The sequence below is a fragment of the Athene cunicularia genome, assembly GCF_003259725.1.
Source record: "Athene cunicularia isolate RWA chromosome 5 unlocalized genomic scaffold, athCun1 chr5_part1, whole genome shotgun sequence".
In the NCBI taxonomy this organism is placed as follows: Eukaryota; Metazoa; Chordata; class Aves; order Strigiformes; family Strigidae; genus Athene; species Athene cunicularia.
This window is the reverse complement of record NW_020799101.1, coordinates 41,058,504-41,072,016: the sequence shown is the minus strand read 5'-3', so window position 1 is coordinate 41,072,016 and position 13,513 is coordinate 41,058,504. Positions and strand designations below refer to the sequence as shown.

Here is a 13,513-nt window from a genome sequence, read left to right as displayed (position 1 = left end):
TTAGAGCTGTGTGAAACATCTTTTATGAAATTCAGGGGGGAAAGAGAAATCCTCAAGACCTGAAGAACTGAATCTTATTTTCAGCTCTTCCACTGATTATTAACAGTTTATGCATAGGCAAAAGCCCCAATCAATAATACATTCCACATAGATAACACAGATAAACAGGACCAGGCTCTATCCCATGTAGGGGAAGGCAAAATCCCAGCTCAGAAGACCTCACATTCTCAGACAAGAGGCAATGAAGACATGTCACAGCAAATAAAGATGCATGGAGAGAAGAGGAATAAACACATATGCCAGGAGAGAAGACAGACATAACTGAATTGCGCTCAAACATTAAAATGCTTTTTTTTTAAAAAAAAAAAAAAAAAGAACTCAGAGAAATAAGCTATCAACCTTAGATAGCGTCCACTGTTTTGAGAATACACCACTGGGCTCCCAAAGTGAATGTTCAGCTGTCACAAGCTGTGCTGTCAATTCCTGCTTTCCCAAGCAGAAGACTAGATATGGAAGTGTGGTTATAGATATGTAATTTCCTCCTGGAAACTACAGAACTTAACATGACTGTTAATGGTAACGTATGGTTGACAAAACTACTACTACACTGTAGCAAAGGTACTTCTTTAAGTTCTCATTTGCGAGCATCCAAATGCTCCAGCTACATCTTGGGGTAACGGCGTAAGTGACTACAAGACTTTTAAGAGGAGCACAACTTGTGTTTCGCCATAAAATAATGATTTCCTCAGAATTATTTTGCTCAGAAGCCCCACTCACTACTCTTTATTAAAGCCACTGAGAAGGGAAAAATATACCACACCGTAATTATGGTGGGCTTCCATGTAAGAAGGCAGTATCTGAGAATATACTTGATATTTACAATTCACACATTACTATATTACTATAAGCTTTATCTACAGGTATCACTAAGCATGCGAGTGTGCCTGCATATACTAGTGACTGAGACACCTTTACATTTGTTTTGTACAAAAGAAAAAGTCGTGAAAACGTGCAGTTAAGCAGACTAATTTTAGTCATGAGATTAAAAAAAAAAAAACCCAACCAACAACTGATAAAACTGACTTGTCTTGTGCAAATGCTTTTTTTATTGAGTTAGGAAAGCCTTACTGATTATTTTTTAAAACTCCAGGAGGTATTTTTATGGTCAGAAGTTTAGGGCCTGAACATGTGTCAGTCACCGACAACTTCAGTCTTGCTGGGAGTTCAGGTAACAGTTTCAGATCTCAGTCATTTTCATACCACCCTAGCGCAATCCCCACGCGTTGCTGCTGGTTGTTCTACCTGCCATGTGGCCCCCGTGTGCCTGACAGCCAGACTGTTGAATCTACAAGGAAAAAAGCTTATTTCTGTGAAAGAAATAAGCAAAGGCAGAAAAAAAGCAGACCAAAAGTCTAAGTAGAATGGCAAAGGGGAACTGAAGGACTGGATTTCAGAAATTTTGCAATCTTATAGGTAAGTTTTTATGTTGCAAAATCATATTTTAGAAGTTGTAAACATGCAAGGGGGAGAGAATATTTATTTTACTTGCATATTCTCTTTACCTCTTGCTCTTGCCTGCTCCAAAGAACTCACCTGCTCTTCCCAATGGGCCAGAGACTGCCCTTCTTTATATGAAACGGTATGTGCCCCCGAAAAAGCATCTAAGCATCTTTGTCCAAGACATGCCCAGATACTGCTAAATAAAGCAGAAATATGAATAGCACAGTCCAGAAATATTGCATAGGGGGAAAGAGAGCAGACAACGTTTGAAGTGTGACAGACTTGCTTTTGCCTAGGATACTTTAGTTCTGAGACAAGGGTGTATTATTATCAGAAGTCTTAGGAAAAAATCACCTGTCTGCAAAGTACAGTGGTCCTAAGTACAAATCACATTTCTCTTCTCGACTGAAATCATGACCAAAGACATTCAGAATCTGCTCAACGCTATGTACTGAAAATGCTCCCCCAGGAATACAAAAGGAGAAGGAACATATAGGATACACTCTTCTAGATCATGTGAGAAAATGTCTCCCGATTTTACACCCAGTTGTGAAAATTTGGTTTAGGCCATAAAAAGACACTAAACCCACTTGACTAGCTTGATCTCTTGGAGGAAAAATGAAGTTATTTTTGTTCAAGGGAAGGATATACATTTTACTTGCTTCTTCAATAGACAATTTGATTTCTTTAGGGCACTGTCTGAGCTGTGCTGCTAATGCCCATCACATGTCTGATAGGCCAAGAAGCTCTCTCTCCCTCCTGAAAAGGCCAGCCCTTGTTCTGCACACATTTTCTAAATCCATAATGCTTTTAATTGATTGCCTTTCTCTCTTCATTTTCTTAAGCACATTTTTGAAGTCACTCTACAATCTGTACACACTCAACAACCACTTCAGTTACATTTCTCAACATGCATGTATGTGAAAACACATTGCTTTATGTATTAGGCTCAAAACCCCCAGGAAAGATAGGAAAATCTTACAAGCTTTATTTCTTCATTAGTTGGGGTTTTGTTGGTTGGTTGGTTGGGTTTTTTGTTGGGTTTTGTTTGTTTGTTTCTTTTCCCAGGGAAAGGTAGCAGGTGTTGCTAAAGAAATAAATGAAAAACAGAGTCAACCTTGTGTCCTACATCTTCTCAGAAAGATGTCCCCTCCCACTAGTTTGTGAGCCCTGTTACTGTGAATCAGCAGAGGAGACAAGGCAATGACTATGAAAGAAGGTTCTGGAGAGCTCTCCACACATATGTTTCATTCATGAATTGCCCATCAATGTCAGGTGGGCTAGAAACAAGAGAGATCCCTGCCTTAAGACAAAACAGGAAAAGTCACAATCCATAAGACTTTGTGGACAATGACTTGTCTTGGTGGTTTTAGCATTCAACACATAAGCCAAGACTGACAAAAATGTCTTCTGCCCATGATTATTCTGCCATTCCCAGTAATATGGCTATTTGAGACTGGGAAGGAAAGAGGCAGATCAGTGAACATCCAATTGAACTTGCAGCTCACATGAAGGGAATCAGCAAATACCCTAAAAGCACATCTTACCTTTTCATTGCATTATACCATTAGCGGAGACATCCATGGGAAATATCGTTATTGGCGTTAGAACCTAACTCTACTATTTCTTTAGAAATCAGTCTAATAACTGAGTTAGAGAGGAGCAGGGAAGGATGCCCCCAGGTTCTTTATTACCTCAAAAAATCAGGGCAGCAATCATGCTGCACAGTTAGTACTTAATTTCCTTGCTGTTAGGACTGGTACATAGGACAATTTGCTCAGAAAATTTAAACCCAGCTTTTTAGAAATTAAGCAAAGTCATTTCCTTTCAGCATATTCCATTAAACGGGAAGAATCTTAGCATGTGGGAAACTTATTTAAGCTGTCCAAAATTGATTTCAGATGTTCAGAAAAATCAAGCCAGTGAAAAGGATTTATACTATTACTTTTGCTGCTCCCACAAGCATTAGAGCACATGTTCAGTTACCTACTTCTGTTTGATACTCCTGCGATACTGCAGCAGTCTTTGTGATACAGTTCAAATCAAGCCATCACTTAATGAGGCAACTATCTTTTTCAGATGGAATGATGCAATTGGCACCTGGAAAAGAGATCAGACTTAATCCTTGGCTTCTACACTTGGCCTGGGTAAGAAAACCCACAAGACAGCTCTCCTCCATTGCCACGGATTTGAGAGTTTAGCATCACAGTCAGCTCCCGCTTTTTTTTGTGTTTCTGGCACTCCCAGCATAGTGGATGTTTGGAAGTCCTTTCTCATCTCAATTTTCATGACAGGGCTGTACTCAATAACCCAAGGGACCCAACTGGTCTTACAGTCCTCTAGTTTTTTTCATCAAGCTTGGCTGATCCAGAGAATCTGCTGTCAGTAAGTCACACACTTGACTCCTCCTTGCCTTGGCAGGTTATGCCACCATTACATAAGTCCAAGTAGTCTGGCGTGAACACCAAACCAGACAAAAAGCCATGAAGAAATCAGGCTGTAAGGCTGCTTTAGTAGTGACACAGCAGTGTTTTTCAACAGTGTTCTGTGTATTCACAAGCAATAGAGAGTCAAGGTGTCCTCCTAGGCTGTGCTTAGATATTTCACATATTTCTGCTTCCTGCAGAACAGACTTTCATCTCGAGGAGCCTTTCACCTCTCTACTGAAATCCAGTCTTGACTCCCACACACAGTTTGACATTATTGTAGCTTTCCCTCTCTTCTAGCTCCTTAGCATGCTGCATTCACTCACAGCTGTTTCAGGATTAACTGACTTTCACTGAAGAAGCCTGTTGAATAGAAAAGCTTTTGACCTCCAGCCAGGTGTCCAAATATGTGAATTTGATGAGTCATTCTGAACGGTATTATGGTATTTCGGTGGAGCTAGATGTTGGGTTTTTAGATGTTTTCTCTTTTGCTATTTCTACGGATATTTCTCCTAACTCAGTTCACAGTACAATAAAGATCTGGTTTTATGTGTGTGAACTGATGTATTCAAGAGATTTGCCAAAATGAGCGAATAACAGTTTGTGGATAATTACCTGTTATTAGTTAATTTTGGATCTTATAATGAGCAAACTGCAATTTACGGGGTATTATTTTGCTGCTGCTTGAAGTATTGTGCAATATGTGGGAACAAAGGATTTAATTTAAAGGGAGCCAAATATCTTTCAAATACCAAAGCTAAATTACATTTTTTCCCCTCAAGGCTTCTGGGTTTAAAAGAGCAAAGAATATACAAAACATAGTTCTATGCACTCTGCATAGATATTCTTTCTAAAAATTACTAAGGAAATATTAAGAACAAACCAAGGTATCACTAGAGAAAGACTGGTTAAAATTCTCTAAATTAAAATCTAACTATAGCCAAGTCCAGGTCACAAAGAATTTGGATCAATAAATCAAATGGGTTAATGGTGATGTCTTAGATAATCAGATTCTGAAATCATCAAATGAATGCATCATCTAATCAAATCAAATCACAAGGTTAACACAGACAGAATTGCTTTTCATCAATTCTCTATCAAGAGATTGAAAGTGATGGCTGTTTTCCTCTGATCTGAAGCTGCATCTCGGTTCCAATCTGGCACAGTGGTCTTGGTGCAGCTATTGCAGGCCATGACATTCTAGACTGACTTGAAACCCTTAAACAAGTTTTAAGAGAGTGCAGCAAGCCTCTTTCCTGTATCATGTTGTCATTACACAAACTATTACTACTTCGCTAGTCTTACTTCTGATCTTGCATACAGACCCCCCCAAGTTTTAACAGAAGTCATTACTGAATCATTAATTCACAGTACTAGCTCCAAATAAATACTTCTTCACCTGTTTCCTAGTTTCAAAAAGTCCTATCCAGTTCCCATTTACATACAGGGAACTATGAACAGCATTATTTCCCACCATTTCAACCATGCCCACACTCTACCTATTCTGTAGAGTAACAGACAAGGAAGTTTCCTTCCTTCAAGGTTAAAGGCAGAGAGAATGAGAGGTTTAGGATTTTTTTTGCTTTGTCATCTTGGAAGCTTTGATGCAGATGACTGCAATTACTGGCACTAAGCAATGCAGTAGCTTGTTAAGCAAACAAAAACTAGTAGTAAAATGAGATTACACATCTCTAAATGGAGAGGTGTCCAAATTACATGGCCTGTCTAGGGGCTTCCCATATAGGCACTGGGAAGAGAAAAGTACCTCCAGACATGGAGAGTTCATCGTATGTCTGCCAGTCGTGGATTAGCAACAGAACTGAATGCTCTCCGGACAGCCTGGGTGGAATGAATCCCAGTGTTTCAGGACTGAACTGCCACACTGATACAGCCAAGGACAAGTGTCTTCACTTCCCAGCCACTCAAAAGCAAACTGGAGATATTTGTCTGCTCAACAGGACTGGTAAATCATGTGAAAGAGCCCCTCTTCCTAATAACCACATTTTTTTTTCTTTTAATAATAAAAACAAATTTAAAATGTCAGGACTGGGATGGACTTCCACGTACTCAGGGATTAAGGGACCCTTTTACATCAGAAATACAGGGACAGTTAAGTGACTTCTGCATCCTAGAAATAGACGGTGTGGTCTCATTCTCTTGTAAAAGGCATGCTAGCCAGAATTTTTAAATGCATTTAAAACAACAACAAAAAAAACCCCACTTCAGCATTTGCCTTTTAAAATTTGGCCTGTGTCCCCACAGAGAACCCCAAGGACAATGACACTCTAAAAAAACCCCATGGTGCAACCAGCAACAGTGAATGTTACAAAAACATTACTTAGATGGGGTTAACGGGAGACAACATCAAGGATGCTCCTTTCCTCCTGCCTTTGGGGTAACAGCTGGACAGTATAGGTAGTATCAATTTAAAATGATCCCAGAATCTTTATAGCTGTAATTCACAGCTGAAGCATTACTTTCCATTCCTCAACCAAACTCATACAGTCTCCTAGCAGCTCTGAAAACAAACAAAACATAAACCACACCCCCCAAAACCCAACATGTATGTTCACAAAGCTCTTAACCACTGTCCTATCACTGCACCTGAGAAAATGAGGGAAATAGAAAAAGCCTCATCTGAATTATGTGAGAATAAATTTTGCCCTCAACTTTTTCAGTGTGAGTGTCATTTAATTTATTTAAGTTTACCCAGATGCATTTGTATAGGAGTTATTCCAGTTCAGCTGCAAATAAACTAGAATAACAGCTAATAAAAGGAAATCTTTCCTGTTTATTTCAAGTAGACTAACATCCACTATTGGCTAACACTACTAGGAATTTAATGTAGCTTCCTGAATTGGCTACATATAAGTAAATATCAAGGTTAAGAAATAATGGTAACAGTCACACTGACAAAAGTTAGAAGTTTCCATCTTTTTCTCAGTAATAAGTTGGGCACTGAAGCTGTGATGTGAGATTTCCGATCGCATGCTATATTGTGTTTTCACACAATCGTATTTATACTGTCATTAAATATTCCTCAACTTAACAGCTCTAAACACGTTATATTTTTATGCTTGGAAGCTTGGCCAGTTGCATAAAATACTCTCTTAAACTTGTATATTAGATCATTTTGTGTTTCTCATGGTGCCATTTTCTCCAGAAATGGGTACTGCTGGAAATAACCTTATTTCCAAGTCTTCTATTTAAACTCCTTGTTTCCATTATTCAGACACAGATTTATTTTGAGAAGGAGAGGCAGGCTTGGGGGTGGGAAAGGAGAGGATGAGGCACTCCTCATTAGATGATGCTTTTGGAGCTAGGCAGCAGTCTAACCCCTTCCAGTCACCACAATTCAAACTCACGTTAACCCCTTCATTATTTAAGAGTTTAGCTGTTTTCAAGCATGCCTCCAAGAAAACTTGTGACCTCTATTCCAAGTAGCCTGTACTTCTGCAACATTATGTTCATTTTCTGAAGTATAGATGCTGCTACAGTATCTGTAACACAGGTTTTGAGTGTTTACTGCTGTGTGATTTCTACCCATAAGCAAACTCCTATCAATTAGTCTCTAAAGTTTTCTTTCCTCAGTACAGCCACAATCCTATTTTGGTATTGTCAATGCTTAAAGAATCTATCCTCCTGAAGAAGAAAACGGTTAATACTCTATCATCCATTCAATGCTTTCCACAGGTTTTGTGGAAAATAATAAAAAGATCACTTAATTTTTTTCTTTAATCAGTCACATCAAAGCTCTCCTGTGCTGTCTGAACTCCTTCTTCACGGAATTTAGATTATGGTAATCTAAGAATGAAGATGCTTAGATCTTAACATGCACGGAGTTGTTGTCTCCTGCTTTTAAGGTCTTTCTGCTAATTCAGCTGCTTCCATGTAAACTCTGTCAGTTTTTGCAACATCACACTCACAAAGTATAGTGGGTGCTGCCTAACCATTGCTGGTCATTTTAAAGCTTTTCTGATTGCATGTTGCAGAGCAGAATTCAACATTCATCCTCTTCACATCAGTCAAGAATTAACATTAATTTCCATGTCACACAGCTTGCAGTGATCAGACACCTGGTGTTTTGGTGCACCTCAGGGGCTGAGACAATTCCAGTATTTATTTGATCACATACGTAACAGCTGTAAGCACTGTCAAATCCACCAACATTTTTTCTTAACCCCTCGCCCTTTTCTTTGCTGATGTGTGCACAAAACTTCCTCAACTGATTTTAAGAAGTCATGGTTGATGATTTTATTCTCATGTGACAGTGATATATATCAGATAACCACAAGGGTATAAGTGAGCAATAAAATAACCACAGTACAGAAATGAAAGAAGTGAACGGATGTTATCTCATACAGAGAAGAAAGAGAATCTGAGGTCATCCAGCCAGGTTACAAGTATCAAATTATTAAGAGATATCCAGTGAACCAGCAACTGGTGTATCTGTCTCTGTAATTAGGTCCTGGGCACACACCTTTCCAGAAACCTTGAGATACGAGGGAAGCTGCTATGAGATTATGAATTTGCATAGGAAGGATAGGCTGTGTTAAAGAAACAAACCAGTGACGTGCTGTATTACGCCACCACCACTACCTCAGTCCTGCAAGACTTGAATGCATATGGCTTAATATTAAGTATCACATAGCACAGGAGGGAATAAAGACATGATCATTTACTGTAGAGATATCGTAAGGTTCACAATAATGATACTGAAAAAGCAAATTGTTCCATTAACAGTAGATTCTGTATTTATGAGGAAAAAAACCCCCACAGTACACGTATGCCATAAGAATGTAAGAGCACTACCTCCTCAGGCATAAACAATTTAAAAATAAAGAGCTCTAGACAGCTTGAACCCAGAAGTCCTTAACAAACTGGCTGGTTGTACCTCTGTCGTAACACTCATTTTAGAAAGTCTCAGAATGCTGAAAGCATCTCAGTATGACAAGAAAGTGAGCATTTTCTTGATGTTTAAAAAGGGTAAAAAGGAAACCAAAGAAATGCTGGATCCTGATCACAATCTTGAGCAAAATAATGGAAAAATTATATTGCATTTGATTAATTAACAATAGGAATACAGTTAAAAAGACCATGGTTCATGGAATAAAAAGTTGTCTTAAACCCACCTTATTCTTTGGAGACTCTTAACAGCCCTCTCCACATGAACATTCCCAACAGTTCCTGAAACCTTTTCAGTCTTCCAATACCCTGAAGTTGCAACAAACCCATCAATTTAAAACCACACCTGCATCTGGTGATTTTCTAATGACAAGGATATACTCCATCAGCTTTCCAAAACATAGCAGATTACTCCTGAGATCTTTTTCATTAAATCTGTATGAAAACACATCCTTCCATCCTTCACGGATTTTTCTTTTTAATGGCATTCATTAGTTTATTTGTTGGTATTGCATTCTTTACGAGCCACTGTGTGCCATGTTATTAAAAAACATGCTAGGTCTCCAGGGAACAGACCACGAAGTGTCAGGGCAGCAAACTCCCAGCTTTCACAGTGATATTCAGCTGCTTTGCATGTAACAGAAAAGAATAATAAACTGATGTACTTTGACAGGGAGCTTCTAGGTCTGTTCATGGAGAGCAGGTTTCAGAAGCATACAACCTTTGCATTTTCTGTTTCTTTTCTGAGAGAACTCCTTGCCGTCATACTTGCAAAAATCTGATCTGATCGCTGACATTTATGTACTCTTGTTTACAGCCTGTGTGCCAGGCACAGGTCATTCATAGGTGTGCCATTGATTCTAATATCAGCAAAATGCAGCTCATACCAACCTTACAAATGGCCAACATCTAGTACCCAGCCTATTTTTCACAGTAACTTGCTTCATCCTACTTTTCGCTTACACCGCAACTATATTTCAATTTATAATTTAGCTTTCCAGTTAACAGATCAGATGTATACACTTGTATCAGAACATGTGTTTTGCCTTTGTCAGAAAGGACGGTCTCTCTCAGATTATATTTTCATATGAGACTATGAATACAGGAATTTTTTGCTAAACTTCATCTAGCAGTATGCCTACCACCAGCACCTTGGCAGCAGCTATATGGAGCAGCATGGAAGATTCCATCCTCTACAGTTTCTCTTCAATACTGCCAGGAAACTATGGAAGTACTGCCACAAGTCTCCTCTCAGTATCTGCCAAATTCCTTTCCAGAAGGAGAAATTCCAGTTGCTCCATGCCAAAATTTAGTTTTCATAGGCATAAATTGTGAAAAGGTGGGATGCACAAGAGTACTGTTAAGAGATTAAACTATTTCTTACCATAAATTTTCTGGTAAATATGTAAGAGTGGGATTTATGATTTCAGCCACCTTGTACTTAGGTGTTAAATCTAAACTAGTTAACAGAGAGAGAAAAGCATTGCAGGAAGTCTAGAGACTAGCTTAAACTGTTCACCTACTAAATAGCTCAAGTTGGCCAAAAGGAATCCTATTGTAAATGCCACACAATGAATTGGTTTGTACCTCTTAATAAATGCTAAAATTCTCTGACATGACAGTAAAAGACTGCAGCCCTTCAGTGGCTGAACTAAGTTGGAGAAAAGAACAAGATTAAAAACTGAATCTTCTGGCAGTATCCCTTGCATTCTTCATGATCAAGACCCTGGATTAAATTCCCCAGTGCATTACCAACACTCTGTGTTACCCAGGGTTTGTTCTGTTAGTGCCCAGGCTGTCATCTGTAAAAAGAGGGCAAAAGAACTTTTTATCCTGCTCATTCTTTGGTGTCTCCTCTAAGTTCTTCAGGGTCACATCGAATTCTTTTTCTTAATGCCATCTACTCCCTCACAAAAAAAAACCCCAACAAAACAAAACAAAACAAAAATCAGGACATGGAAAAGGGAGAGGAAGTTTATATTATTCTGTGAAGAACTTTGGCATCAACTAGTAACTTTGAAGAATAATCCTGAAGATGAAAGATGCAGATGAAGGACCAGACCCTGTCCAGCAGTCACATGGCATAAAAAAGAATGGTTTCCAAGGAAATGGATATCTAGGAAGTAATCTGAAGTTAAATAAAGATTTCTACATGCAGCCTAGGAAAAAGCAGAGTTTTATCAGCACTGGCACAGCCTCCGGCGTAGAAGTTAACAAACCCAGAAGAAAAAGAGCTCGCTTAACTTCCACTGAACTATGACTAGGTAGATCACTAGGTTAACAGCAGTGAAAAGTGTTTCCAGTTAATCTGCACTGGCCCCTAACCACCTAATGCCCAGGACATTCCTGCTTATTGAATGAAGAGAAGGGGATGGAAATTATGTCAAGGAAGAAATAAACCAGGATCATGAAAACCAGTCATGACAATTAACAAAGAGACATAAAGAAGCTAATGCTAAGCACATATCCATAAGCTGAAAATCAGAATAGAGACTCTGGATCAGACATCTATTGATTTCTGTGCAAGGTAGGATATGACTAAACAAAAATAAGTGAATTGAGAAGAGAGGTGGAAAGAAATGAGGAAAGAGAGATGTTTGAAGTTTAATAAGAATGACTAATTTTCCAATTTTGTGTGATATATAAACATGCGTTTAAAGCTACAAATGGAACAATGTAAGACACACAAATAATATAATTGCCAAATAAGAGGACAGTTCACAATTTATTTAAATCCTAAGCCAACACTTGGAATAGTCAGAATGGATTTTATTTTTTTTGTTACTTTTAATGACAGAAATTATGTTAGCAGCATGGGCTGCTACTCCAGCCTCTCTCCAAAAACAACAGATAACTAGAAAGCCAAGAAACCAATGACCAAAAGACAAAAAAGAGATATGGGAATGAGGGAGACCTACTACTTGGTAGTTTTGTATCTTCACAATATACTCTTTTAGAAGAGTAGAGCAAAAATCAGTGGGCACAAAATACTGAGAGTGGTCCCCATGGACATGGTGTGCTGCAGCCCAGAGGGAAGGAAGAAGAGCCCAGGAGAGCTTAAAGAAGGGAACTGTCAGGTAGACAAGCTGCCTGAAGCCACGCTGTCATGGCTTTCTTGTGGACCCAAGTCTACCATGTGCAAGTGAGCAGATCTGTGCACAGATACAAGACAGGCTACCAGGAAACAGTGGCGAGAGGCAGCAATTACAGAAGCACCAAGCTGCAAGATAACCTCAGACTCCAAACAACAATGCAGCCAAAACCGAATACAAGTGTTGGGGCAGGCAAGCACCATTTCCAGACTGAGTAGGTCAAAAATCAGGGAGGCAAAGAAAAGGTCTCAGCCAGAGGAAAGAGTTTCTCAGAGAAGGACAGCAGTGACCAAGAGATGTCCCTCCTCAACAGCAACAGGACAAACAAAAAGTGGGAGACTAGTTTAGAGATCATAGTTGATGTCCTCTGTCAATGAGGCCTGACAGGCCACAGTGGCATGGCAAGAAAGGCACTTTCTAGGGTATAGTATGTATGAGGTTGGTGAACGTTCCATTGGAAAGAAAAACTATGAACTATCAGGGACCGTGAGAAAAAAAAAAAAAAAGGAGAAATTTGGAGTAGTCATCAGGAAATCAATCTGTGCAGATAGGGCTAGGATGCTAATTCAAATAACAGCACCCGTATAAACAGTTGTCCTAATAACGAGACAATTTAATAAGTGTGGAGCCCTGATGGTATGCCGAACATTAAAGAGAGCAACGTTTTCATTGCTTACTGTTTGAGAACAGCGTGACAGCCAAGCCTTCAAGAGGAAGGTGAGTCTGGGAAGTGAACTAAGATCTGAACGTTTCTCTTATGGAAAAGATTAGGAGTAAGCTTGTCCACACTTCAAAATATGTGCCACCTGAGAGATGATTCTCTAGTATGCTTACCTTAATTTGCAGCCAGCTCAATGTAAGAGGTGCAGAATCCTTTTCAAACTGCAGTTGGGATTACTGTTGTGAGCAATGAACTTCATGGAACTGATTCTCAGCGGGTGGGAGAGCCCTGGTATTTAGGACTTCCTGAACGGACTAAAAGTTAGGGATGACTTAGACTACCTTATGGCTGTTTGGCAAATAGTTTCTTTATTTTCAGAGACCTTTCTGTTATTTGTGCCAAGATCTGAACTTTATTTTTGCATCCAAAAATATCACCTTTGGGTTGAAAAAACACAGCACGGTTTTTGCTCATGGCCTAAAACAACATAACTAACATTTATGAATTGTACCCATCCGCTTTTGGTAGGAAACTGAATTTGCAAACAGAAGAGTGGTCACCTACATTTCAGTTTTTTCACTTGTTTTCCCCGCCATTAAAGAAACATAGAAGAAAGTGGGGATGATAGCCAGATGATCCCACTGTTCTCAAAACACATAAAATAGAAGAGTCAATTGTATTGTAAAGAATGACTATGATGAGAAGGATACTTCTTTATCTTGGCTTTTCATTTTATTTTATTTTTGGCTTCCAAGAGAGTAAGGTGTGGTTTAGAGGGGAGATCTTTGGGTTACTATACCATGCTTCCCAACTGGAAAGCAGCTAAGGGGGGATATTTCATATGAAGGCTTTTATTTTACTTCTGACAGCAAGTCATTAAATATAATGAGCCCTTCCTTTCCTTTAAAGGACCCCTTCAGGATCAGTGC

General features: G+C 39.1%; 1 protein-coding gene across 1 annotated transcript in view; it reads right to left on the bottom strand.

Annotated features, from left to right (window-relative positions):
* The window catches only part of LTK (leukocyte receptor tyrosine kinase), a 107,188-nt gene that overhangs the window by 78,140 nt on the left and 15,535 nt on the right, over positions 1-13,513 (bottom strand). The gene's annotated exons all lie outside the window — the stretch shown is intronic.